The sequence below is a fragment of the Hyaena hyaena genome, unplaced genomic scaffold, assembly GCF_003009895.1.
Source record: "Hyaena hyaena isolate Hyena2069 unplaced genomic scaffold, ASM300989v1 scaffold_188, whole genome shotgun sequence".
NCBI lineage: Eukaryota > Metazoa > Chordata > Mammalia > Carnivora > Hyaenidae > Hyaena > Hyaena hyaena.
The window spans coordinates 1,787,532-1,814,777 of record NW_024080819.1 but is presented as its reverse complement, the minus strand read 5'-3'; the positions used below and the strand labels follow the sequence as shown (position 1 = coordinate 1,814,777).

At 38.7% G+C, this 27,246-nt stretch overlaps 1 long non-coding RNA gene across 1 annotated transcript in view; it reads right to left on the bottom strand.

The window, feature by feature from the left end:
- LOC120237653 overlaps window positions 1-21,322 on the bottom strand; it is a 63,401-nt gene extending 42,079 nt beyond the window's left edge. The window contains exons 1-2 of the long non-coding RNA XR_005530007.1: window positions 21,242-21,322; window positions 21,120-21,163 (exon numbers count right to left, since the gene is read on the bottom strand). This is a non-coding gene — a long non-coding RNA (uncharacterized LOC120237653). The remainder of the gene's footprint in view (window positions 1-21,119; window positions 21,164-21,241) is intronic.
- Window positions 21,323-27,246: the final 5,924 nt, after the last annotated feature.

Sequence of the window (27,246 nt, the reverse complement as noted above, 5' to 3'; positions counted from 1 at the left end):
TCCCTCATTTCCCACTCTCAAGAGAGCAAAGTAGTGTTTTTCCTATAAAGACAGTATTCTCTCTCTTTTATAATTCTCTTGAAGGGATTTGGAATTGGATATTTTTCCAAATTCTAACTTTTGTCACTTACTGATTACATGACCTCAACCCATATTTTACCCATCTGTAAGAATTACATATATATGTATATATGTATATATGTATGTATGAATATACATACATATATATATATATTCATATAGTATCTTTATACCATTAAATACACATATTAGGTATTTAGTAATCTGAATAAGTGAACGAAAAATAAGTAAATAAATAAATTCATAAACATCCATGTTCCAGTCAAGCTAGACCATTATCTTCATTAAAGCTGTAGAAATAAAACCTTGAGTTACAAATACAGTTGGAGTGATCTTGGATGATCTGGAGAAGACACTCTCTTAGACTGGAAACCTCCAGCTATTCCATTGTTGATACGTGTTTCAAAGAATTTCTCACACAGGCCCAAGCGGACATGTACAAGGATGTCCATTGCAGCATTATATGTGGTGGCAGAGAGACAGAGTAGCCTGTAACAATGTGGTGTATACATATCAGGGGTGTAACTGTTAGGAGCAGTAGATTCAATATATGCATAGCAATATTAATATATCTTAAGGCTATGGTGCTTAAGGGCAAAAGGTAAAACATACAAAAATTTATATATAGGCACACAAAACAGCAATATTCATTTTGCAAAAAAACTGCAAACAAAAGAGTCACAAAAGTATTAGATTGACTATGGGATGGAAAGAAATGACTGATGGGAAAGACAATAAAGACAAATGGAGAAAGAAGAAAGAGAAGAAAGAGGAAGGGAGAAAGGAAGAAAGGAAGATACATTGCTTGCAACAATGATTATTATGTTTCATGATGAACTTAAAGGTATAAGTAATTGTCCCTTCTGCAATGAGGTCAGAAAAGAAGAAATAAAGAAATAGAAAATAAGTCTGTATGAATTAGTTCTCAAATGTTTTTCTACCCCCACAGAGTTCCATTATACTTCTGTCAGAACACTGATTCTCCAGAGTCTACAGAGGAGGAGTGGATGAAGATGGAGGTCGCCCATGTCTGAAGGTACATTTTTTTAAAAAATGTTTATTAATTTATTTTGAGAGACAGACAGAGCATGAGTAAGAGCAGGTCAGAGAGAGAGGGAGACACAGAATCTGAAGCAGGCTCCAGATTTGGAGCTGTCAGCACAGAGCTCGACATGGGCCTCGAACTCACAAACTGCAAGATCATGATCTAGGCTGAAGTCAGATGCTTAATTGACTAAGCCACCCAGGTGCCCCTGAAGGTACATTTTTAATCTATTTAAACAGAGCCAAGCCTTTCCTTGTGCTGAGTTCAGATGTTTTTTTTTTTTTTAAATAAGTTGATTAAATAAGCCTAAGTTTAAGGCTGTGAAGCATCCAAGTAAGTAGTCATGGAAGCCATTGCCTTTCACTTTTTTACTTCCTTTTATAGTAGGCAAAGTGAAAAGGAGTGAAAATAAGGTTTATTATGCAAATTTATAAAAACTATTTACTGTTCCTTTTCACACAAAAGTGCAAAGTGAATGCAAGACATTAGTTTGTATTGATACTTCTTGGCCACTTCAAAGCACCTGACATTGGCAATAAACATTAGTTAAACTGGTAGCTGTTATAATTACACATATTGCTGTATATCATTTCTTCTTCCATGGAACAGATGGCAAGTCTCCAGAAACTTTTGGTCTGTTAATATACTGTAATATTCTTCAATACAGAGGATGGGTTGTTGAGGGTTTATCCCCCTCCCTTTCCTTTGAAATTATTTCCCATGTTTTTCATGGAACTTGGTGATATTCCAAAGTTTTTCTAATCTAACATTGCAAGTTGTCAGAACAGATCTTCTCCCCTAGAATTTTTTTGACACTATACACTTAATATCTGTTCTACATAAATCCTTTTCTCTTTGCATTATTTCCTTTGTTTCTTGGGAGTCTTTCTGTTGTTGTTGTTCTTTTCAGATCTATTGAGGTATCTCCAGTTTTATAGACTTTCTTAAAATAGCTTCGAAATACCATTTCCAGAAAAAAGTGAATCAGGGAAATCTTTTTGATAATTTCTATCAAGTTAGTTGCTTGGGGTTTTTGACTCCCTGATTTGAAAAACTCCTAAAAGGACGGGTGCTAGGACTTTGAGATGGATTCACTTTTTTGACCGAACTGGTTAGTAAATTCAAGTCAGCACAACCACTGAATTCTGATAACAAGTTTGATGATTATGGGATTGTTTTGTTCGTTTTATATATTGAGTAGTGGTCTTAACAAATTTACCAAAATACCCGGGTTTTATTTGTTTTGTTATGATTTCATTTCACTCTTGTCCATAATCATATAACAACCATATGAAACATGAAAGGAAAACTTAAAATGAAACAATAATAGCAATTCAATAGGTGAAGGAGTTGCTTCTTCATGTAAACAGCTTATAAACTTTCCGTGCTCACAAGATGGTCTCGCTGTCTTCTTTGTCTGTTAGCATCACTGACTCAAAAATACCACCCTGCACATGCTCTGAAATCTGTCTATGTATAATGGCCTCCATTTCTGAAGATCACCCCCCATATGGTTTCTGTGGAGTATCAGGTTTGATAATGTGAATGGAAGCATGCTTGTCTGAAAATATGGAGAGTAAGGGCTGCTTATGGCATATTACAATACTTGGTCAATTTATTATTATTTTATTCTGTGGGTTTTTTGGTTGGTAGTTAATCTTCACCTGCAGTGCAGTATGCTTTGAGAATCTCTGGTTGTTGGCTTTGGGAGCGTGATTGACAGCCCACTATCCAGTGTGGTGTGGGGACCAGCAAAACTGGCATCTGTGGTCTTGTCATGCATGTGGAATCTCAGGCCCTAGTCGCCTTGTGCATAGGATCTCCCAGTACTTCGTGCCTGCAGGAGAGCGATCTCCGTGGCGATCTTCTCACTGGCTTCTTCTTGTGCTCCTGTTTCTAACATGACTTTAGTTTCCGGGATGAATTTTCTTTGCTTATTTGTTTAAAATGATTACAATACCACCAGCAATATTTCTTTATTTCTGTAGACTTTTTCACTATAAGTGGTAACATAAAACCAAAACTATTTACAATCCTTGAATCGACTTTCTCCATCACGTTAATTAGATCAGTGTGGTCCCATATAAATGCACTGTACCCAAAGATCTGTCTTTAGAAACTGACCGTCTCTAGGATGAAACCTCATTATTGCCTCAGAGCTCATCCCAGACGTGTCTGTTAATAGATGTTAAGGTTATAAAAGCCTAAGAGTCAAGGAAAGAATGTCTTCAGGAAGGAGGAGCACTTAAGAATATTTTATCAATTCCCCTTTTGGTCCATGGAAACTTGGTAGATATTTTAAAGGCAGACAGATCTGTCTCTTGGAATCTTTGCACAATAACTCTCTTTTGTTCCTTCCTAGAGTCTAGTTCATTAGTTCACAAACAAATGTGCTGCAGAATTGCTGTATAGCAATAGTATGCAGCAAAATGCACCCTGCCCTTGATGGCCTAATGAGGGGATTTAAGGGTAGTTTTGGCTCCTTGAAATTTTTATCTTATATGGTCATTTAAAACTTTATCTCTCTGTATAATTGGGCTTTTTTTTTTCTAACATAAATAACTGAAGTTCCTGAGTGTTTGTATCATGTAATTAAATATTTAGGATTACTAGGTTATTTTGACATCAGTTTTGCCAATTTTTAAAACTGCATGTGTTACATATGTAACATAACTGATAATTCAGGAAAAATACTCCAATATTAATACTTGATTATTTGGGTGGGATATGAAAAGAACATAATATAACAAATTAAAAATGGAACAACTGAGTCTGATATTCACCAGTTAAAGTGCTATTCTTTATATAATGTCGCTGTCACTATAGAATGACAATTATGATTTAATGGCTGCCTATTCTATTTTAGCATTATATTAACTTTGTGTGTGCCTGATTATTCTTTCGAGAATATGCATTGAAGAATATATGCAGAATGCCACGTATATTATTTGCATTTATTAAAGACCCACTGCCTCATGGGGGAGATGTGGGAATGAATATGAGTTTACCTTTGTGCTATCCCTGGACTATACTATGTGAGGAGTAGAGAGCTGAACATCAAAGAGTGTGTGATTGACTCAGAATAGTAGAGACCTGCCAAGTCGATGCTCATGATTTTGTAGAAATGCTAGCTATTTTGCAATATGAACCTTTCTGTTAATTTCGGTTTAAGCATTGTATAAATACATTGATGTGAGATTGCTGACAGAGTGGAAATGTTTTGTTTTCTGAAAATACCACAGACTGTTTCTGAAACATTCAGACCTTGGCATCTACCAAGTGTATTTTCCAAGCACCTTTCCCCTATTTAAATATGAATACATATAGTCCACATGTTTCTGATTCATTTGCAACTAATTTATCAAAATTGGCAAGATCTATTTGCTAACCACAAGGGCTAAGGAGCCAGTTTTTTTTTGTTTTGTTTTGTTTTGTTTTTAAGAAAGAAAGAAAGAAAGCCTTTTTTAAGTCTTCCTTTTGGATCACTCAATTAATCCAGAGGGGATTCAGACTGTTATTATGAGAGTTTATTAAAAACTGAGAAGGCATTCAGATTTCCTTTCACTTGAATTTTTCTCTTGATCTCCTTTGCCATTCTGAGAGGCTCCCTCTCCTTTGCTTGCTTTGCTCCCAAGAGAGGTGGGACACGTTCCTCAATAATATTAGAAATGAGAAATTCCAAAAATATGTATTATGAATATTAATGGTTCCATTCCCATGGTTCTTATTTTCAAAAAGAAAAAAGTTATTAGAAGTCAATGATATAATAAATTTAAATTCACATTTACTTTGAGTTTCTTTCATATTTAACTGATGGTGTGTTTCAGTGCAGATGTTCTCTGCTTAAACTTTCCCTAAAACCCCATACAGAGGTTGAGTGTGCATATTAGCAATTAATTAAGTAGTTGAATTTCTCCACATCAATATATTAATTAGTCACTTAACAAATATTTCTCATATTATTCGGTCTCTCAAATGTGCTAAGTCTTAGGATTTGCCTGGGCACTTACTTCACTTACAGAATCCCAGGTCCCAGCTCTGGAAGCACAGGAATTGTATGTTTAACCAGTGCCTCAAATGAGGGTCAGAAACCATGGAGACACCAAGGGGCACATAATGGAAGAGGAATACGCATAGGAAATTACAACTCATAGTCAGTCAGCAAGGGGAAGAGGAAGAAGTGGAGTCACAGAAACAAAAGAGAATTCCAAGGATGAGGGAAAGGCTATTAAGGAAGTACTGAATGAATAATGTGCCCCTACTCCCTCCTAAGGCTGGCCACTTTGGCTAAATTTTATCATCTGATCATGTCAAATGCTGGCAGCCTGGTGGTGGAAAGATGTAGGGGCATGTTGACTCAGCCTGCTTTCAGACCAGGCTTCTACTTATTGTGAAATGATCAGCAAACCATTTACCCTCTCAGAACCATCGTGTCGTCATCTACAAAAGCAGGATACTTTTTCTAGCCATGTCTCCTTCATAGGGCTGTTGTGAGTTTTGGGTGAAATCATGTGTGGTTATTAAAATGCTGTATCTGCAAAGTAGAAATTTTTTAAACTCTCCCGCTAAGCTGTGAACCTTAACTGAAAAGAGTTTATTATCACCATAATCACACTTATGAATGATTAATTCTCATCAGCCTCCTTCTGAAGGGGAGACATATGCTTGAGTTATCACAGGAAGTGTCCATGACAGGAAATACAAAGGTGGGCATCAGAAGGACACCAAGAAGAAGGATGACAGCAAAGGACAAGACATGTGGAGGAGGACCCTTGTGCTGGGCCAGATTTACTGGTAATAGAATGAGCCATGAATTCACAACATCCCAAAGTGCCTGCAGTTTGGTGAAAGAAGATGTGGTCCTTTGAACTAAATTAAAGAAATTACATTTAAAATAGAATAGGCCCTTTAAAAAAGAAATAATAGCTTAATGGTTGGCACAATTACAAGCAGATTTTCTAGTATTAAATATACATTCTGGAAATAGGACGTTTAAAAAAAAAACAAATCCTCTCTAGCCAAGTAATGAAGAAGCAAGTGACACAGCTTTCAGCCCTTTGGATGACAAAATTCCTGAACCCAGGGAGGAAAAATATTTCTTACTGTGGGACCTCTAAAATTACTGGTAACATGACTATGAAAAATGTGTCAAATAAACAAAAGCACCAACATCAGAGACCCCAAGTCGCCAATTTCCCTATGAAAATATCAAATGTTTTATACTTAGTTGGCCAAATATATGCTCAAATTATGTAAAAAGTGTGTGTTTTAATATTTTTCATTTCTCTTGTCCTGCATTTATTATTAATAGATCAGAAAGAAAATGAAGGGGATAGGTAGGACAAAATACAAACAAGATATCTTGGTGGTCAAACTGGTTCTAATTAAGGCAGCTGCTACTAGGGAATTTCCCAGAAAGGGATTTAGGTCTTCCAGCCCTGGCTCTGAGGAGCAGAAGGAATTACTGATGTAGAAATAAGGGAAATACAGAAAAGAAGAATAGGGAGATACTTTGCCAAGTGAAGGATTCTAAAGAGAGCCAAGCTTTCTTCAATTAATTTATTCATTCATAAAACAAATCCACACAATTATTAATTGTGCCAGTGCTGAGGAAAACGCAGGAAGGCATTGGAAGGATCCCTTGCTCTTAAGAAGTTCACAGTCTAGTTGGGAAGACTTGCATCAAACAAGTAATTAAACAAAGTACCACATGGCTATTTGGATAGACAGTGGGGTGTTGGAAAGAGATAAAGGGAAACTCAGTTGACTACTGAGTCATGCTACATTAGTGTGATGCTACGTTGGTATCTTCAGGCTCTCCTTTCCCTCAGATTGCTCTTTGCCTCAAACAGTGTGATTCCGTTCCAGCCTTCTTTTGATTTTAACAAAAAATTGGAAGGTTTGGGTTGCATGCCAGAAGCTGAAGAAAGTCCTTGTCACAGCATAGAATCAAGGGCTAATTTTGGCGACAGTTAATCTGTTAAGGTAATGACACCCATAAACTATATTGTGCTTCATTGTAATTAACCTCAAATGGTGCAGGCAAGACATTTTAATTTCTATTATGTCCACAGAACTGAACTACCTTATTTGCTGTTGGATTTTTTTTTCTTTTTTTTTTTTTTGCTTTTACTTTACCTTTTAGTTTAATCTGGTCTATTACTGGCATCATAGTTTATCCTAGGAAGCCATCAGTGTTTCTCTTATTTGCTACTGTCTGAAATTCCTTCAGCAATGGTAAGAAAAAGGAGTGGTGTCTTGTATCCCACCATGGGAGCTGGAACAATGTAGCTAAAGAATAAGAGCTCTGTTTGCATGGACCCTTTCCAAGCACCATTTTGTATTTCTAATTTTGTGCTCTTTTTTCTTAAAGAGGGCCCCCAAATTCTGGATGTACCTTCAAATGAGCTTCAAGCTAAAAAAGTGCATACCCTGGAGAATAAAGAAAAAATGTTAACTAAAATATATTCTTATTATATCAGTGGTACCTCACAGTGAAAGACATATTTGCAGGATTGTCCAGGGAGGGAGGAAAACGTACAAAAACAAATATAACTGGCTTTTTCTAGGCTTGTTTGGGGTGGATACTGTTCAAACATTCAATAATAATTCAACAAAAATTAGGGTGCCTGGGTGGCTCAGTTGGTTGAGCATCCAGCTCTTGATTTCACCTCAGGTCACGATCCCAGGGTTTTGGGATCAAGCCCCATGAGGAGCTCTGTGCTAAGTGTGGGGCCTACTTAAGGTTCTCTCTCTCTCCTTCTACTCCTCTTCCCTCTCATGTGTGCTTTCTCTCTCTCTTTCTCACATTTTTTTTAAATGTAATAATAACAATTCAATAAATGTTTATTGTGTGCTCCCTCTGTGCCAGACAGTATTCTAAAAAAAAAGTAGGATTTATCCGGAAACAAACAACCAATAATGCCCAACTTGTGGATCTTCCATTCTAATGAAGAAAGATGGACAAAAGCATCATAAGTAAATATCTGTTACATTAGAAAGTGATAAATATAATAGGGAGGAAAGGTAGAGCAGGATACGGATAATTAAGTGTAGGGTGAGAATAAAAGGTACACATTGCTAGAAAGACTGGTTTTTCTATAGCTCTGGTAAAAAGACAATTTTCCTTTTTTAATTTTTTTAAATGTCTTAGAGAGAGAGAGAGAGAGAGAGAGAGAGAGAGCGCCTAGGAGGGGCAGAGAGAGAGGCAGACACAGGATCCAAAGCAAGCTCCAGGCTCCAAGCTGTCAGCACAGAGCCCAACCCAGGGCTTGAACCCATAGAACTGTGAGATTGTGACTTGAGCTGAAGTCAACGCTTAACAACTGAGCCACCCAGGCGCCCCCTAAAAAGACAATTTTCAGTGAATCAAACAACTCACCTCATGTGAATACATTGTTATACAAGCCAACCGTAGTGTCAGTCCCTTGCTTTTTAAAAGGCAGCCAATCAGGAAGGAATGTGTTTAAAAATAAAAACAAACTTACCTCTGAGTGGCCCCCCCACCAATCATCACCAGTCTCGTGGAGCAACTTACTTTTCCTGATGAAATCTGTGCCTCTGAAATCCTGCCAATCCCTGAACTTCATGCTCCTCAAAACTTTGTACAAGATTAATGTGACAGTCAGCTGTCTGCTCTGTTTGGAAAGAGTATGTGAATTGCACAGCCCTCTCTTAACCACAATAAGCAAAACCACTGAGCTTTGTCTTTTTATTTCTCAGATGCTAAAGAATTGAGTGGTAGACAATTGGATAAAGTAGATTCCTTTGAGAAGATGACGTTTGAGCAAAGAAATGAGGAAAACTGTAGACAGTTAGCCAGGCAAATATCTGGAGAGAGAAAGTCCTAAGAAGAGAGAACAGTTAATGAGAAGGCCCTTATGTGGGAACATGTCCGACATGCTCAGGAACAATAGACTGTGGAGTTGGACAAGAGTGAGCAAGAGGCAGAGTAGAGGAATGAGACGAGGGAAACCAAAGAGAACACAGCACACAAGGCCCAGAGGCCACCAAAAAGACTGGATTTCTAGTTCAGACAAGATGCCATATACTGGCCTCTCCCTGCTCCTTGTCACTAGGTACAACTATGAACCTCAGAAGTGATGCAAAAGACAAAATCAGAGAAGGCCAAAGGGTCAGAAGAGGAAGGCAAACTGGGGTTGGGATCTCGGGACTGGAGGAGCAACAGAACAGCATCTTACAACTCTCCCCGCAAAAGCAGAAAGTGGCCCAGGTCTTGTATTTTCTGACTCCTAATCTAGCATCCAGACGGACTCTTCTCTCCTCTGGATCAATCAGAGGCCTCTCCAACAAAGTCAGATGGTGTGATCTAAACAACAAGAGGGATGTGTCAGAAGTCTCTCAGAGTTTAAGTGGCCAAGGCAGGCATTCTCCTTCCTCTCCAGACTGGAGACTCTTCATCCTCACCCACAGAAACCTGGTAGGAGGTAGTCCCCACTTTGGAAGTTTCTTTGCCTCTAAAGTTCCCTTCACCTGCCTGGAGATACCACTTGCCTGGGAGTGTCAGCCAGGAGGGATCATGCCGCAAAAAGTGCCTCTGGCCAAAGGCGTTCTGTCCTTCCTGGTAGGACTTGAGACACCAGCAGGAGAGACCCCACCACAACAGACCCCTGTCCCAGGAAGTTCTCTTTCTCCCTACCTGCCAGAGGTTTCTGCCTTACCTAGAAGCCCCAGGCAGACCAGCCAAGGTAGCAGCTCTCTTGGCCTCTCAAGCAGCATTGGCAGGGGCCAGTAGGAGTGCAGGTGTCACAAGATAAACAAAGCAGACCAAAATAGCGCTGTAATTGCCACTAAAACCATAGCCCATGAAAGTGGATGGGGACCTGGATACTAAACCAAAACAGGGTGACTGCCTGCAAAAATAAAAACATGTAAATAGAACCTGGAGTCTCCAGCGTAAGAGCCAAAATGTTGAGGACGTGGTCAAAAATTACCAAGAACCATGAAAATCACAACTTGAATGAAAAAGGACAGTTAACTGACACCAATACCAAGATGAATCAGATGTCATAATTATCGGACAACAGGTTTTAAAAGCAACTGACATCAAAATGATTCGACAATTACAAATTATCTTAAAACAAATGAAAAAATAGAAAATTTCAGCAAAGAAAAGTCATAAAACAAGCAAAATGGAAATAACTGAAAAATACCACAGCAAACGGGGAGCAAATGTTACAATAATAGAAACAAAATAACAGTTATCTGAATAATTGATCTGAACGTATCTGAAATATAAGTGTTCTAAATTAAAAAAGAATCAATCTAGCAGGAAGACATAACCATCCTAAATGTGTATGGGCCAAACATGAAGCAAAAGCTGGCCAAATCCATGACTGTAGCTGGAATGGCAACAGCGCTTCTCAGCAAATGACCAACTAGACAGAAACTCAGCAAGAAGACGGAGGATTTGAACAACACAACCATCCAACAGGATTTACACGGTGCTCTGTATATGATTACTCCACCCAGTAATAGCAATGCAAACGATTTTTTCACATACCTGTGGATATTTACCAAGGTGAACCATATCCTATGACATAACATAAAGCTCAACAAATCTTAAAAAAAAAAAAAAAATGTTTAGCTTTTTCTGTGAATGAAATGGGTCTCCTTACAGGTTGTTAAACTAGAGGGACGTGTAAGACAGTGCTGGCTACTGTTTCCTCTTGAGATCAAGGGCAAAGGCTGTGAGACCAGTTGGGAGGCTGTTGCAAGAGATGCTGGTGGGTTTGGATCAGGGTGTTTTTAGCTTTGGATCAGGCAGTAAGTGTAATCCAATTCTGGGCACACTCAAGAAAGTACAAAAAATGTTTTAATAGTGCTATTGTTTAAACTAATATGCATGGCAAATAATACCAGAATGCTTATCTCAGAAGAGCAGCATTATTATGTCTTATGTGATACAACTTGCCTTATGTTTCCTAAATAATAATTAACAAACTTTGCACCTCAAGATGTTTGTAAGGAGAAATTGCTTCACATTTAATTTCTGTGAATTCAATTATCTTGTCTTGGTGAAAAGAGACAAGGAGAATTTGGGGAAAGAAGAGGAAACAAATAAATTAAATTGGGTAACAATTCTTGCCTGCCTTTTCACTGAACACTCCTGGGATGAGGAAGGAATCTGTTTTGCCCTAGATCAGTTCCTGAGTGCCTCTCAGCATCAGGCTAATGTTTAACAACATGGACTTTTGATGTGACACAATCCCTATATGCAAACCTGCTACACTACTCGATGTTCAGTCTGAGAAACAGTAATCTGTTCCAATACTGGAAGAAAAATTGACCCTGCTAGACATATTGAGAGGTGGGCATGGATCTCCGAGAAGGTACCTTTCTAAAGATTTGCAAGAAAAATTTTATTATATTTAAATGTAACTTTGCTTACTGATTTTCAAACCTAATCACCAAGTAATATACAATTTCATTTATATTGAGACATAGTACCAATACTATATTCCAGGCAGTATTAAGTAAATTAGTTTAGTTAATCCCCATAATAACTTCATAAACATATATATACATATATATGTATATATATATACACACGCATACACATTTATACATGCATACATGTATATCCTATGTAGTTTTCATTTTACTCATAATGAACTGAGGAACAGAGAGGTTAGGAACTTGCCAGTATTACACATTTGTTACTCAGCAGAACTTGGGTTTCAAACCCAGGTGATCCGGCCCTGAAGTTTGAACTTCCTCATGACTAGGATATACTACTACACTCTGCATGCTTTTATGACTAAGTATCAACTTTTGCAAACCCAAAAATGCACGCTTTCTTCCAAGCAAAGGAAAAGTGTCATAATCTTCTGTAAGTCAATACGAACTAAGTGAATTCACCATATTGCTGGAAAATTGAGAGTCAAAACAAATGTTAAATGTACAGACCTCTGATGTTGAAAAAAATATATAGCAGTCTTGAGGACCATAGACACACTTTCTGTAGCCTCCACAGGTGTACAAAAGTAGCACTTCCTGAGAATTAATGATCTGCTGAGTCACCATCCTCCATGGGCCTCCCCCACCTACCCCATCCATCTTGCACCTCCAGAATGTGAGCATCTGAATGGGTACAGTTCTTCTTTCTTCCTCAGGATAAGATCCTCGGTGCCAGGTACAGTGCTTGGCACATAAGAGATTCTAAAAAAATTGTTGAATAAAGTAACTAAATAAATGAAAAAAAACCCCAATAAAGTTGTGATTTAGATGGCAATTGACTTTTTGTTCTTTATATATGAGTCAGATATGTGACCACATATTATTTAGTAACCTTGAAGCTGCAGAGCCCCAGGTAGTTCTGCTCTCCTGAAAACACCCATTGTGGGCCTTACGTAAAATATAGTCAAAGTTAGGTGACCTATGGCAATTTGGGGAAGCAGTAGAAGTGCTATTAAAACTAGTAGAATGTGGTCACTCGCTTTTATATATATGGTAAATTTGCTATCTTTATTGTCGCCTTCATACGAAGAGAAAGTCTGCATTTTTAAACTGAAGATTGGAGGTAATGATATGGTAACAGAGAGGCCTAATATTTTGCGGACTTTTAATGATTAGCAATAAAGACAGTTAAAGTTCAAGGGTGTTCCCTCTGAGGCAGAGTTTTCCCCTCAGGGCAATCTTTGCTTTTTTGTGAAATCAAACTAGCTAATTGGTATCCTCCTCTGAAAATGCCCACACTAGGTCCCTGGAGCCCAATAAGTATCTAGGGCCCCAAGCCATCTAGCAATAATGGTGACAAGAAAAGAATAAATTATCATTAAAGAATCATTGTCCTCCAAAGCCAGCAGTTTTGGCAATTGAAAACATCAAAATGTGCTAGGTCATTTAATAATTCACTTCCTGAAGTGCAATCAAATTCTAATTGAAATGTATGTTCTAATTAGCCCTATGCGGGGAAACTTAAAATAGAACCACACTTCTAAAGGTATCTCTTTGAGAACTGATAGCTTTAGTTTTATTGAACAGCTTTTCCTTCATCTTCATAACTTTGTAGTTCATATAGATTTTATAAAGATAACTATCCTTGTAAATTTGGTATAGGTTTTTGTTTTTTTTTGTTTTTTTTCTCCCCCTAGGCTTTGTTCACTCTTAGAATTCAGACGCCTGACTCTGGAACAGAAAGTGAACATGCGTGCTTTGCAGATGATTTTTACTTATACATATGGCTGTTACGTTGTACATTTTAAATATTATATTTAATGCAATGAATTCAAGTGCTTTCCATATGGGATTTTTTTGTCTTCAACTTCTTGTGGGTTAGTTCCTCCTCTAGTATTCTATAACCTTGAGAGGTATACTAATGGGCCAAAGAATGATCACCTATCTGTTTCAAGTTGAACATAGGACTCTTTTGGCTCTAAGTAACACAAGCCAGCTTAAACTATTAGGGCAAATATTGGCTCATTATATGGAAAGTCCAGAGTCAGAGCAAATTCCAAGTTTGATCAACACCCCAATAATGTCACCAAAGCCCTAGGTTTTTTCCTTCTCTTCTCTCTGCGGAATTCAATGTCAGCCTCATCCAAAGCTGGTTCCTCGTGTAGTACCAAGCAGGTTGGCAATGTTAAGCAGACTTTATTCTCCCTCCTCTTGTCCAGGAGAGGAAAAGAGAGAAAGCTTGCCTACAGGCAGAGTCTTTGCTGTCAGTTTGGATGGGCCATCGGCCATCTTCGGCCCCAGACCATTTATAGTTGTCAAGTGCATGTGGTGGCCACTAACCACATATGGCTACTACACCCTTGAAATGTGGCTGGTCCTAGATGATATGTGCTTTAAGTCAAAAAGATATATTGGATTTTAAAAACTTAATGTGAAAGAACATATGTATATAATTAATAATTTCCATATTGATTATAAATTGACAATATAACATTTTAGATATGTTGGATAAATATAATATATAATTAAAATATATATTTAATTTTACCTGTTTCTTTTTTACTTTTTTAAAAAATATGACTGCCAAAAAATTAAAAATTACATGTATGGCTCTTTGTATTTCTGTTGAACAGTGCTAGCTAACTAAATAGGATTTCCTCTGGAGTGGGGAGTCAGGTAGATACTTCAACAAAATTCAGAGTTTTCTTAGAAAGTGGGAGAATTGGTGTTGGGTAGACAACAATATCTAGAGAACTTTTTCTTTCATTACTCTCTTGTTATTTTTATTCTAATTTCTAATGGCCAGCTAGAGGATATAGAAGAGTCAGTATCTACACATGGGTTTCATTTAGGACAGGACAGTTTTCTCTACACATTCCAAACCTATAGCCATGTGTTGTCCAGGAACTTTGAGATAGCAGAGATTTTAACTTTTTTTCTAATGTTTATTTTATTTTTGAGAGAGAGAGGTGGGGGGAGGGATAGAGAGAGAGGGAGACACAGAATCTGAAGCAGGTCCCAGGCTCCGAGCTGTCAGCACAGAGCGAGACACAGGGCTTGAATCCATGAACCGCGAGATCATGGCCTGAGCTGAAGTTGGACGCTTAACTGGCTGAGCCATCCAGGCGTGCCAATATAGCAGATATTGTAAATGCTGTTCCTGATTTCCCTGCAAATGCACTTACAGCTGGGGGAAAAGCTGGATTGATCTCCCAGGCCTTAGTTCTTTCTCTTCCATTACTTAGTCTCACACAATTTTGTTTCACATCCAATACTTTAGTCTATTAGTAACGCTTTATCTATCTAAAAGCAGCACTGGATGCCTAAGGTCAGTTAATATGCTATGGGGGACAGGAGAATCTTCAGGGGATGTTGCTTATAGCTTCTCTACTCATTACTGCTTCTCTTTTTTCCCCTTTTGTTTTCTGTCTTAAACACATAAGCAGAAGGGTTCTTTTTTATACCTACCGTATTGTGAGGTTATCCTTGTCTCTCTGACAGCTAATCTTGCAACTGTTCTAAGAAAAAAGATTCAAAAGGATTTGTAGAGTGATGAGGAGGACTGTAGAAATCGGTAAAGGGAAATTAGTGGGAACCGTCAACAAATTATATGTTATGGTCAAGATGCCCACTTGTAAACTGAAGGGTCTTCCTGTAAGACAAGTTTTCCTCTCTCTTTTTGTTCACGGTGTGTATGCAGGGCAACTCTGCGTTCTGTTTTAGAATTAGTTATACCCAGAGCTGGTATGCTGCTGGGGCCGAACAGCACAGCTGGACCAGGAGTTAACAGTGCTGCTGTTCTTCTGTAGTAATCACTATGGAGCCACTGCCTCAAGCTCCCAAATGTCCTTCCATCCTCTGCTACACTTTGAAACAACCCCATCTGGTGTGTTTTGAACCTGCCTTACACAACTGATAAGTTTTCCTCAAAGAGACAAAGAGACAGTAGAAAGCAAAATGTTTGGTATGAAAACAAAGAAGGCAACTAACTCAATACTTCTTTCTAATGGTGAATAATGAAAACCAAAACTATTACTATGTTTTTATTCGTATGTGTCATTTAAAGACCTCAAGGGTGAAAATCTACTAAAAAGTCACAAGAAAGCTTTGTGTGACAGTCAAGGTGTTGCCATGGATAACTGCTGGTGACACATAGAGCTATAATGTGAGTGAATTATTTTCTTGCTGCCAATCTGCCATAGGCAGACACCCCATCTTGTCAGACCCTGACAATCAGTGGGGACTAATTCATGCAGATGAAATCCCAGGAGTCTCTAACACAAGGTAGCAATTGTTAATTTTCAATAAGAAGGAATAGAGACTAGGGCAGACAAGCACTTCTATCTCCCTCCTGGGCAAATTACATGAACATGGGAAGTCAAATATTAATCAGAAAGTCGCTCGGTAGTCATAGAATCAAGAGCAAAGGGGTTAATTGTATGATTTAGCATACATATGTTAAATACATACTTTCCAAAATACCATTTGAATGTATGATTCCAATGTTTAGAGACATCAGGTTGTGATAAGTAGGCAGTTCCTTATCTAGAAGTAAATAGTGCCTGAGACTGAAAAGCCACACTTCCTGATAGACAGTTCTAAATGGGCATGGCCAGATTGGCCCTGGTGACTGCCATGTTTATGTTCCATTATCAACAGGCTAATAAACCCATTGTTTCTTTAGATACGTGAATACCCTCAATCAGATGAGTCTCGTCTTGTGTACCCATGGAATACTGTGTTTCTTGAGGTGATTTTATACATCTCTTGCCTGAGCAACTATGTATTTAATAGTTTAGCTCTCAGAGGACAATTCTGTTTTCCTTAATTCTTCATTTCTGGGGAGGTTCCTCAATTTTACTATTGCCACATACAGTTCACTTTTATTCTTTTGACAATGGTTGGGCTCTTTTTATATATTAGAATTAGAGGCTAACATTTTAGTTAAGAATTCTATTATGTTTTTCAAAAAACGTAATTTACTTCCAGGATTAAAAGAGACCTCATTAATGAAGAGCCTATGAGGCCTTTATACTGAAATCATGACATCACAATGGTTGGGTCACTTTTCACCTACTAAAAACTCCCTCAAAGAGCAGGCAGGCAATGGAATCAGAAGGAAAAGAATCAAGATCTCCAAGTGTGGATGCCAATCTAAACCTGCAAAAGGATGGCAAGTGCCCTGATGGTATTTTTGGTTCACAGTTACTTTGAAATGAAGCAGCTCTTTGTGAGAGCCCAACATAGAACCAGGCATTTTTTTTTTTGTCATGCTTGATATAGATATCAAAAGAAATAAATCCAAACTACAGCATTTGGTTGACCTTTTCTGGGATGGGGGTAGAGGTAAGGGTGATTGAACGGAGACTATCCAAATGAGTGTCACACAGTAACAGAAGGAGCAACTTTTTACTGGAGAGGCTAGAAGCTGCAGGTGGGAAAGGTCTGAATCTGCTTCAATAGGAACAGACAGGATGTGTCTTCTCTGACCTCTTGCTACCCTCCTCTTTATGTTGGGCCTTCTGGGTGAGTGTGCTCAGAATCTGATTTAAATCCAATTAAATCTGAGACTAGAGTAAACACACATGTATATCATCTAGAAGACAGTACTAAAGGATTCTGCATTTAGGCCAGAGCAGCTGTATCTTTTCTATTTAAGACTTGTTCTTCTTCTTAGTATCTTTGGGGGGAAATTTTGGCCGTAAATATTGGAGGTTTTAATTTCATATGAAAGCTGAGTGTCCCTCTTTTCAGTCCTTCCCTCTTTTTTGGTCTAGGCCAGACTTACTGTCTTAAAATACAATCTGATCAGGTCCGTCTCCTTCCAGGGAGTCCCTATCACCCCCAGAAGGTCCAAGGGGACCTCCGATTTCCTGTATGATCTGGTCCCTCCTGGCCTGTCTAGCTTTGTACCCTTCAACTTCTCTTCTCACATAGAATATTCTCTCAAATCCTTACTCTTGCAGTTTCCCTACCTCAGAGCTGTTGCCCCTGCATGCTTTTGGGCCTTGTTTATTTTGCCAAGGATTGGAAATTACACAGATTCTGGAGGAAAACTGCCCAACCCACATTTTGCCTCTTGCAACTTTGTTAGTGATATGACCTTAGGCAAGTTACTCCACCTTTTGGCGCCCAGTCTTCTGTGCTCTAGAGCAGATTGATAATATCTATCTCACATGATTCTTGTGCAGATTAAATAAATTATCATGTATAAAATACCGAGTACAGTGACTGGCACATGGGAAAGTGCTCGATGCAGACATCTACTTACCCTACACAACGAAGCCTAAACATCATTTCCTGTGTAAAGTCTTGTCTGAAAAGCCTCCCCTCCCCTGTGCAGGAGAGTTGGTTTATTTAATTTCCACATTGGGCTTTATATATCTCCTGCCATTGCATTTATCCCCACCTCAACCCTCATTCCACACTGTCCCACACCACAGTGTGCATTCTCATTATGTGTGTTTGTGTGTGACTCATCCTCAACTAGCCTGTGAATGTAAGCTCCTCATTGTCTTCTACTCCCCAGTGGGTAGCACAATAACCAGTATGTGGTAGATGTTTTGTGAATGTTCACTGAAATCATAAAGAACCATATTTCTGAGATACAGCAACCTATAAACATACTTTCATTATCATTGAGCACTTTCTAGGAAGGAGATGATTAAGGGCTACTCTGTTAAGGGCACGACTTTACAGTACTTGCATATCCCTTGTCAAAGTAATATAAAAGGTCATCGGGTATTACAAGACTTTAGTTAGAATACTGCAACATTTTCATATCATAGAGATAGATGAAGTGAATTGATCAATCGAGGACTCAACTTGGAGTATTACCATCCTGAGAACTAGCTAGGTGATCTTGGACAAGCCACTTAGCCTCAATATCATCTAATTAGTATACTGGAGCAATGATGAACTATCCCTACTGCCTACCTCAGGGGAGTGTTAGAAAATGAGGGAGTATAATATTTGTGGACACTGTAAATTGATGAATATAGGGAAATTCTCAACAAGCTGTAATTTTGCTCCATTTCCCCTCCCATCCCACCCCAGGGGATGTTTGGCAGTATGTGGAGACATTTCTGGCTGTTACAGCTGAGGGGATATTACTGGTGGAGGCCCTGGATGCTGGTAAAAAATCTAAAGTGCACAGGACAGTCCCCCAACAAAGAATTATCAGGCCCAAAATGTCACTTGAGCCAAAGTTGAGAAATCCCAATAAGATGTACCATGACATTTCTTAACATTCAGTTCTGTTAATATTTATTCATGCAGTCTTATTGAACAAAACAAGGAATGGCAATAACACTAAACACTTATATTTTACAAAGTATAACTTGGAAACTCGTGGATTTATTGAATTGTAGCTTTTCCATCTGCCATTCTTTGTCACCTTAGTAAACTAGCTGCTATTATTGAACCAGGTGCTTTACCTGTATTAATCCATTTAATCCTCACAACAACTCCGTGGGTTAAGTACTTTATTAACCCTACTTTACAGATGAGGAACCCAGCAAAGTAATAAAGCTGGGTTTGAACTCCGTCTTACTCAAGACATTGTGCAAAGAGCTGGGTAAGACTAAATCTCTTCATGCTTAGTCCTCCCCTAGGAGTCAACCGACTTCCGGCTTTAAATATTGTTTTTAAGCTTGTTAGATTTTCCTTTCATTGCCACCTTTGGCAGAGAAATGACTGGTTCATTGGTTCTTCTTAACAGAGGACCTACTGAGTCTGAGGTATTGGACTGATTGGAGAGGAAAACAGCGACAGCTCAGAGAAGGGCATAAGAAAATAAACCTCTCAAGAATTTGGGATCTGAGCCTGGTAATCTATGTAAAAGCACTTTGCAAATTGCAAGGCAGTGGCTTTAAAACTATAATATATTCAAAATTACCAGGGGAGATTGTTAAAAATGCTGATTTCCCAGCATTACCCTAGGAGCTTCTGATTCAGCAAGTCTGGGAGGATCCCAGGGAGCTGCCTTTATAACAAGCTCCCAGGTGAGCCTAATGCAGGTGGTCCAAGCATACACCTTGAGAAACACTCTTGTACACCAGGGGTGCGGGGACAAGAGCTATATAATCCCAGAAGAAGATTTGGGTTTGCCTGCACATTAATTCAAACCACCTGGGTGGGAGCTTAGTTGTGCTATTCTTGTTCCGTTTACTTGCTAGTCTTAGGTCCAGGAGCTTGAGTGAGAGGGCACGGATGGGGAGGATGGAAAGGAACAGGGCAATTATGTGCATTTCCAGGGAAGTGCCGGTTTCTCTGTGCATGGTGAAGGAGCTGTCACCAGAGTCCCTTCTTCCTGCAGTGTCCCCCTAATTGGCTGTTGTAGCTATCAGTCTGCCCCAAGGGAGTTTAGTAAAAACAAGGAGAATGAAGAAAAGGCGTAACTTGGAGCATGAACAAAAGGGCCCCCAGGGTGGGACCTCACACCATCTCTACAACCTTTCCCCTCCTTTATCTTCTCTCCTTCACAGGGTCCAATAAACACAGGTTGTCGGGACAAACAGAGCTTTATCATTGCGGGAAATTCTGATGGCCCAGAATTCTGCCATAAAGTGATGTGCTATTGCAGAAAGCTGATGCCCTTAACCTTCTTGCTGAATCTCATTGCCTTGGTGGTGAACACCAGGCTGGGGCTCTTTTACTCGGAGCATCTTTCCAAGAGATCAATTGAATTATTTTGATTTTAATATCTGAGCATTATATGACATGCATTCACAATATAGGCAACTTACCTTTCACTGAACTAAGTAATTTAAAGTCATTTGAGCAATATAGTGTAGTGGTGATTAAGACTGTCTGGCTTCAGTCCTAGCCCTGCAAATCACTAGCTCTGTGACCTTGACGGTTATTTTACATCTGTAAGCCACAGGTACTAATCTATTAAATTGAGATAATGATAGGACCTTGCTCCCAACACACAGACACACAGACACATATACACAACTCTTCAATGTATTGTTGTGACCACTAGATAAAGCAATTTTATGTAAAATACTTTGCCTCATTTACAACAAACCAGCAATCATGTTTGATTCTATTGTTTTCAATGTTTTATTTTTCTTCTGGTCTTAATGTTTGATTTTTTGTTAAGTTTACTTATTTATTTTGAGAGAGAGAGAGAGAGAGAGCTAGCATGAGTGCGCGGGAAGGGCAGAGAAAGGGAAGGAGAGAACACCAATCAGTCTCTGCACTGTCAGTGTGCAGCCAGCCCATCATGGGACTCAAACTGTGAAATTATGACCTCAACTGAAATCAAGAGTTGCAAACTTAACAGACTGAGCCACCCAGGTGCTCCAGTGTTTGATATTTTAAACTTAATATCTGGATAAAAATTATCAGAAAAATACAAGGAAAAGAGGAACAATAAAAAAAAGCATTTCCACTCTATTTGCATTGAATTTCAAATGCTCATAACACACTGGGAGCAGAACAACAGATGAATTCCATCCAGAGGGAAGTACACATAACTTATGAAGCAGACATAGGAGAACAAGATTAATCACTCAGTTGCTTACCACACACATTGTGAGATATTGAATGTGGGTTCGGACTTTCTTACCAATAGTTTGTCATCCATTTCTTGAGTGGTTTTATATTTCCAGACTGCAAAAAAAAAAAAATGATTATATATGTGAAAAAAATGTAATAGGCTAGAGCACAATTTTAAGTGAGCCAGAATACCAGGCTCCGGAGTTCTGGTCTGTTCGCTTAGAGCCCTCCGCACAGGGAAATCTTCTGAGTGTAGTGTTGCTGACAGCCATCTCATTCACATGCAGCTTCCTCCTGGGTATAGCTCAGAGAGCAACAGCCCCCAGTCAGTGCAGGTTACTAAGCAACTCATCTCCCACTGAGGTATGCGAGGAAAGAAAGTCTTGATTTTAAAAACAAAAGAAAACCAAAAAGCCTGGCAGAGCAGAGCTAATAATACAATCTGCTCTTCTTAAGTAAATTAACCCTCAAGCTAGTTTACCTTTACCAGATGCACAGCCTCCTGGAAATTGAGTTAGAAAGCATGCTACAATTTTATAAATTAACTTCAAGCAATGTTTTTAATTAATGCTAATAAATTTTATGTTACACTGGAACCTCATATAGTGAATCTTATTGTGTATATGTGTCATCTTATTTGGGTGCCTGAATGGAAGCTATTTGTCATTTGAGTAATAGTTTTAGCAACTAAGCCACTTTTTAGCTTTGGATTTATGATTACTTTATTATTTTTCTTTTTTTTTTTTAGTATTCTTTTTCAGTTTTTATTTTTAATTTTTTTTTTTACAAATAGTTTATTGTCAAATTAGTTTCCACATAACACCCAGTGCTCATCCCCACAAGTGCCCTCCTCCATTCCCTCCCCCCTCCCCCCCACATCCATCAGTCCTCAGTTTTTGTCAGCATTCAAGAGTCTCTCATGGTTTGCCTCTCTCTATTATTTTTCATATTAATTAAGTCATACATACTTATAACAAAATTAATTTTGAAGTAGTTAATGCAAAAATGATAACAAAGTGTAGTTGACAGGATCATTAGACCTTATTTTAAGAATTCCAATAGAGGAGCACCTGGGTGGCTCAGTTGGTTAAACGTAGGACTTCAGCTAAGGTCGTGATCTCAGGGGTCATGGGTTTGAGCCCCACATCGGGCTCTGGGCTGACAATTTAGAGTCTGGAGACTGCTTTGCATTTTGTGTTTCCCTCCCCCACTCATGCTGTCTCTTTCTTTCTCTCTCAAAAATAGGTAAACATTTTTTTTTAATTTTAAAAAAGAATTACAAATAGATTTGTATGTGTTTGGGTGTTCCCTATATACCCCCTTGGGATGACACAATGAAACATTTTCTTGTTCTAATTCTTATTTTGATCAGCATTTGTGAAGTCTTGATTTATTCGGAGCAATGCACTAGACACCAGAGGGAGGGAGGTGAGAGGGGAAAATGAAGAAGATGCACCAAGAAATGACACAAGGTCCAATCACTCAAGAAGTATCCTTTTTTATGGAAGAGAAGCTTGCACATAGTGCAAGAGGTGATGGAAAGAGGAACAAAGAAGTTTTCCATTATGTCATAGTTAAGAAAATCACAAACTCCAAAAGGCCAAATCAGAGCATTACCCTTCTAACCTTTCCTGGGATAGGGCAAGAGACCAGTTTAGAAGCAATGTTAGAGAATTAGAACTCCCAAATAGAAAAGGGCATCAGTCTGCTAGCACACCATTATCTTTTAACCTTCTTCACATCACAGCATACATATAAAGAAAACCATTTCATTTTTATGATGCATTGAAATAAAAACACTTGTGTTAGAGGGGAGTGAAGCTCCAGTGACCCAGCTTTTGTCTTGCTTCCAAGGCACACCTGTAGCCCAGCATACTTACTTGGAGGCCCTGCTGCTTACATGGTTTAGTCCCCTGGAGAGCCAGAATCTTCAGTTTAATAGGAAAGATTATTGTCCCTACACCACTAACTATGGTATATGTGACGTGGCATGCTTAGCTAGGCAGACTAACACTCACCAGTGTATATGACCTTGAGCAAGGTAGCTTACTTTTCTAAATGTAGGAAAATAACAGGCAGTACCCTCACAAGTCCTGCTCGGTCTTGAAACAAAAGGAAGGATGCAGAGTGGTAAATACAGTCCTCAAAATACTCTCTCCAATTTTGAATCAAGTGGGGAAAATGAATGGAAGCTCTCCAGTGGGGGGGGGGGGGGAGAGGAATGGCCATATGTAAAGCTCTGTAATACTCAATCTGTTCACACACCATTATCAATCTTAATAATCTGGCTGCTGGGGGATGTGCTGATTGGAAATGACTGTTTCTGTTGCACAATAATACAGGGTTGTAAAACACACAGCCCATTTTTTTTAAATTTAAAATTATGTTTTATTCTTCTGGTATTTTTCCGTTAATTTTGATTTTTTAAAATATTGTGTTAAAATTTTGCTTTGGTTGAGTACTGACTTTTTTGATGCCCCTTTCAGTTTGCCGACACCACCCTAGTGTTGATCCTGAAAATAGGGATTCTGAAGGACCATTATAATTAAAAATAAAGTTTGTAAAATGCCTTCATAAGATCAGTACTTAAAGATAGTAGCCATTACCATCTCACCGTATGTACAGAGATGCTGTGTAGCTTTTACAGATCAGGAATCCATGCTGTGAGAACAGCATGCAGTTTAGCAAACATGTTCGAAAGGATAGACAGTGAGTGAATAGTAAGCCTCCAGTCCTGCTCAGCAAGGAAATGTTGATGATTCTTAACCAGAATGTGCAAGGGAAGGGTGCTACCCTTCTTCACTTCTGGGTCCCCTCTCATGTATCCCAAGCTGTACACCCAGTTGGCACTTCAGATCCTAATGATTGTTCTCAGGGTGCTTTCAGTCTTTGCCTGCAACCCAAACAGTCTGTAAGTACTGAAGTTACCAGTAGACCTTCACAAAAAGCTCTGATTCAGTCCGTTATGTTCAGCAAAATGCTGACAGCCTGCTCAACTGTGCTGTAAATCTTCTGTCTCTCCAGCTAGGTAACTCTTCTCTCTGGCTCAAAATTGATGCTCAGGGGACAGACCTGGGGATTTTGAATGCCCTTTCAGTGGGAAGAACAACTTCCTCATAGGAGCCTGACCAAATGTGTTCCCTGTGAGCAGTGCTCTGGGGAGGGTACGTGAGCCTCTCAAGCAACAACAGTAATTCAATAGCTTTCCTGTTTAAACACTTCACATGCAATACTGTGAGGGCTAAGGAAAATAACCCAGTGTGACACATCACCTGTCTCTGTCTCTGAGAATGATGTTCTGGGGTAATTTAATGGCAAACACAATAAAAGCACCAGTGTATAGTTAAATTTAAACACTGAAAAAATAGCACATTGACTGCTTCTAACTGCCTCCGTTTATTCTGGACATCGGTGTCTAGCAGAACAATTCCATGGTAATTTTGCTGTAAGTTGCCTTCATCATGGGAAGGCAAATTAAAAGTTGCTTTCTCTTTCCATTCCCTGACTGCAGAGAAGGGGGGCGGGAAACACAACAACCTGTTAAATATTAAAAAAAAAAAATTAGTCATCAAGAGAGAAAGTGCTTACAAAAGGAAAGTCCTGACAGAAAGTAATATCTAGACACAGCACAGGGCTTCTCATTTGTGATGACTTTGCAGCCTAAATAGTAAAATGTGCTCTTTCCTGGTCCACCTTGTTTCCACAGAGACCACGGCTGACAAACAGCCTGTCACCAACAGTTAGCACCCTTTGTCTGCCCTGGATGCTGAAGGCTCTGTGAGCAAAGAATGAGCAAATCTGGAATAAATATTAGCTGCTGATTTCATTCGCACTTGGAACCTTATCTCTCTCACCTCTGAGTCACTAAGGAGCTCTCAGATTTGCCTCAATCTGACTCACTTTACACTTTGACTTTCCTTCTGTCTGCTTTTTCCTCTTGTGCACCAGAAAGAATGCACTACAGGATGCTGCTGTGTTCTTCATTTGCTTGTTTAGAGCCTAGTTCAAACTTCTCTTTTATTTATTCTCTTTACAAAAGCCATATATGTGCCCTAAGCTACTCCAACAATATAGAAAGATAGAAGGGAAAACATTATAAGTCACTGAACATCTCATCATTAAAAAATGACCACAAGTCACATCTTGATGTAACTTTGTCCAGATTTTCCCCTGCTTCCCTCTCCTAATGAATTTATTCTCTATCCCTTTCTTTCACCCATTTATTTGAAATGCTACTTACACAGCAAATTCCCAAATATTCATAGACATTTTCTAGACTCATTTCCAGTGATTTATTTCATACTGACTCCGAGTTCAGAGGGCTCTTCAGATCCTTCGTAATGTGATTTAAGATGAAGAGTGTGCAGGGAGCCTGGGTGGCTCAGTCAGTTGAATGACTGACTTCAGCTCAGGTCATGATCTCACGGTCTATGAGTTTGGGCCCTGTGTTGGGCTGTATGCTGACAGCTTAGATCCTGCTTCAGATTCTGTGTGTGTGTCTCTCTGCCCCTCCCCTGCTCTCACTCTGTCTCTCTGTCTCTCTCTCTCTCAAAAATAATCATTAAAAAATAATTTTAAAGATGGAGGGTGTGCAGTGGAGAAGAGGACCTATCTGTCTCTTATGAGAGTTCTCAGTCCTCCTTTTATTAGACCAGCTTTTGTCTTTGCTGAGGAATTTGGCTTATGTGCAAGATTTGGTTTGAATAAAGAATTATGTGGCAAAAACAAATTAAAAGAAAACTCCACATTTTCTGTTTCATTTTTCTGTCAAGATATGAGTTGTTACTGTTGTGCTTTTGTAGCAGCCATTTTGATGTGACTGCACTGATACTATTGTTGTGAAGTGAGGATGCTTTTATACGGTCTCAAAAGCAATCACTGCATGTATGACTCATATGTGAGTACAGGATGAAACAGATGTCCTCACCTAATTCTTGAGCTGTCCTGGGACACACCTGGCCTTGTTCTGATGTCACCTGTTGATGTGTGACTCCATCCCAGGAAGAGAACAGGGTTCCCTCAAGGTCTGTGTTCATTCCTTGCTGTTCTCACCATCCACTGGTGCTGTAAAATTGAGACCTAGCCCCTAAGACCAGAGGATTTCACACTTGCTGACCCTGACTTGCTACCCAGAGTGTGCTCACCTAATACATCATCTTCCTTGCTATAGCAACTGTTGCCATATAAAATATGGAACTGAGGTGCCCCAGTTGCTCCTTGTCTGTTTTTATGGGCCAGAGATAGATGACCACCCTCATCGTTATATCCTCCTCCTTCACATTCCTGCATTCATTAATGAAACCCATTAGGCTCCATGACTCATTTCTGCTCCAAGAATAGTCATTTCCCAGGATTGCTGAGAGTAGGACTATTTTATTTAGTTAGGGGGAAAAAACACTCCTCTTGTTACCCACTGCATGGCCTTGCCTCATGACCCAAGAAGGAAAATAACAAAAAAGTTTTACTCTGGTACATCTTATCTATTTTGAAGTAGATTCTGTCCTACCCTTGTCACATAGCAAAGTAAGCAAAAGGTCTGTGCATTTTCTGAGAATTCATTTGTATAGTAAATAGTCTGCTTTTCAGTATTTTGATTTGTCTCCTGACTTTACTAAGGTCTTATTCATTTACATTCAATTAATAGCTATTTGACTTACTAATGACACATATTTGAAGATCTAAAATACATACACCTCTGTCTTTGTAGACTTCCTCATAATTCTAAATGCCTTTGAATGGATGTAAAGTAGATGCTACGGGACAGTAGATGTGGGAAAAGGGAATATTCAGACCTCACACAAATCGCTGTTATTTACTCAATACTTTCAATTATATATGTGGATTACATGACATTTATAATCATGGTTAGAAAGGATAATCATGGTTAGAAAGGATAGGAGAAATATATTCTTGGAGACTAACTCTCAATAGGCTTTTGAAATATTTTATTGAATTGATATGACTGTAAAATGAATATATATATATATATATATATATATATATATATATATAATTCCTAAACTCCTAACAGTATAGTATGAAAAAGTAAAAGTTTTTCATCATTGGTGTAAAAATAGAGATAGAAGAAGGGTCAAGAATACCTTTGGTACGCATTCCTGGGTAACTAAGATGTATTTTATACTTTTGTAGGATGATTTCAGTGTAATTATACAAAAATATCTCTGATGGGAGGTCTA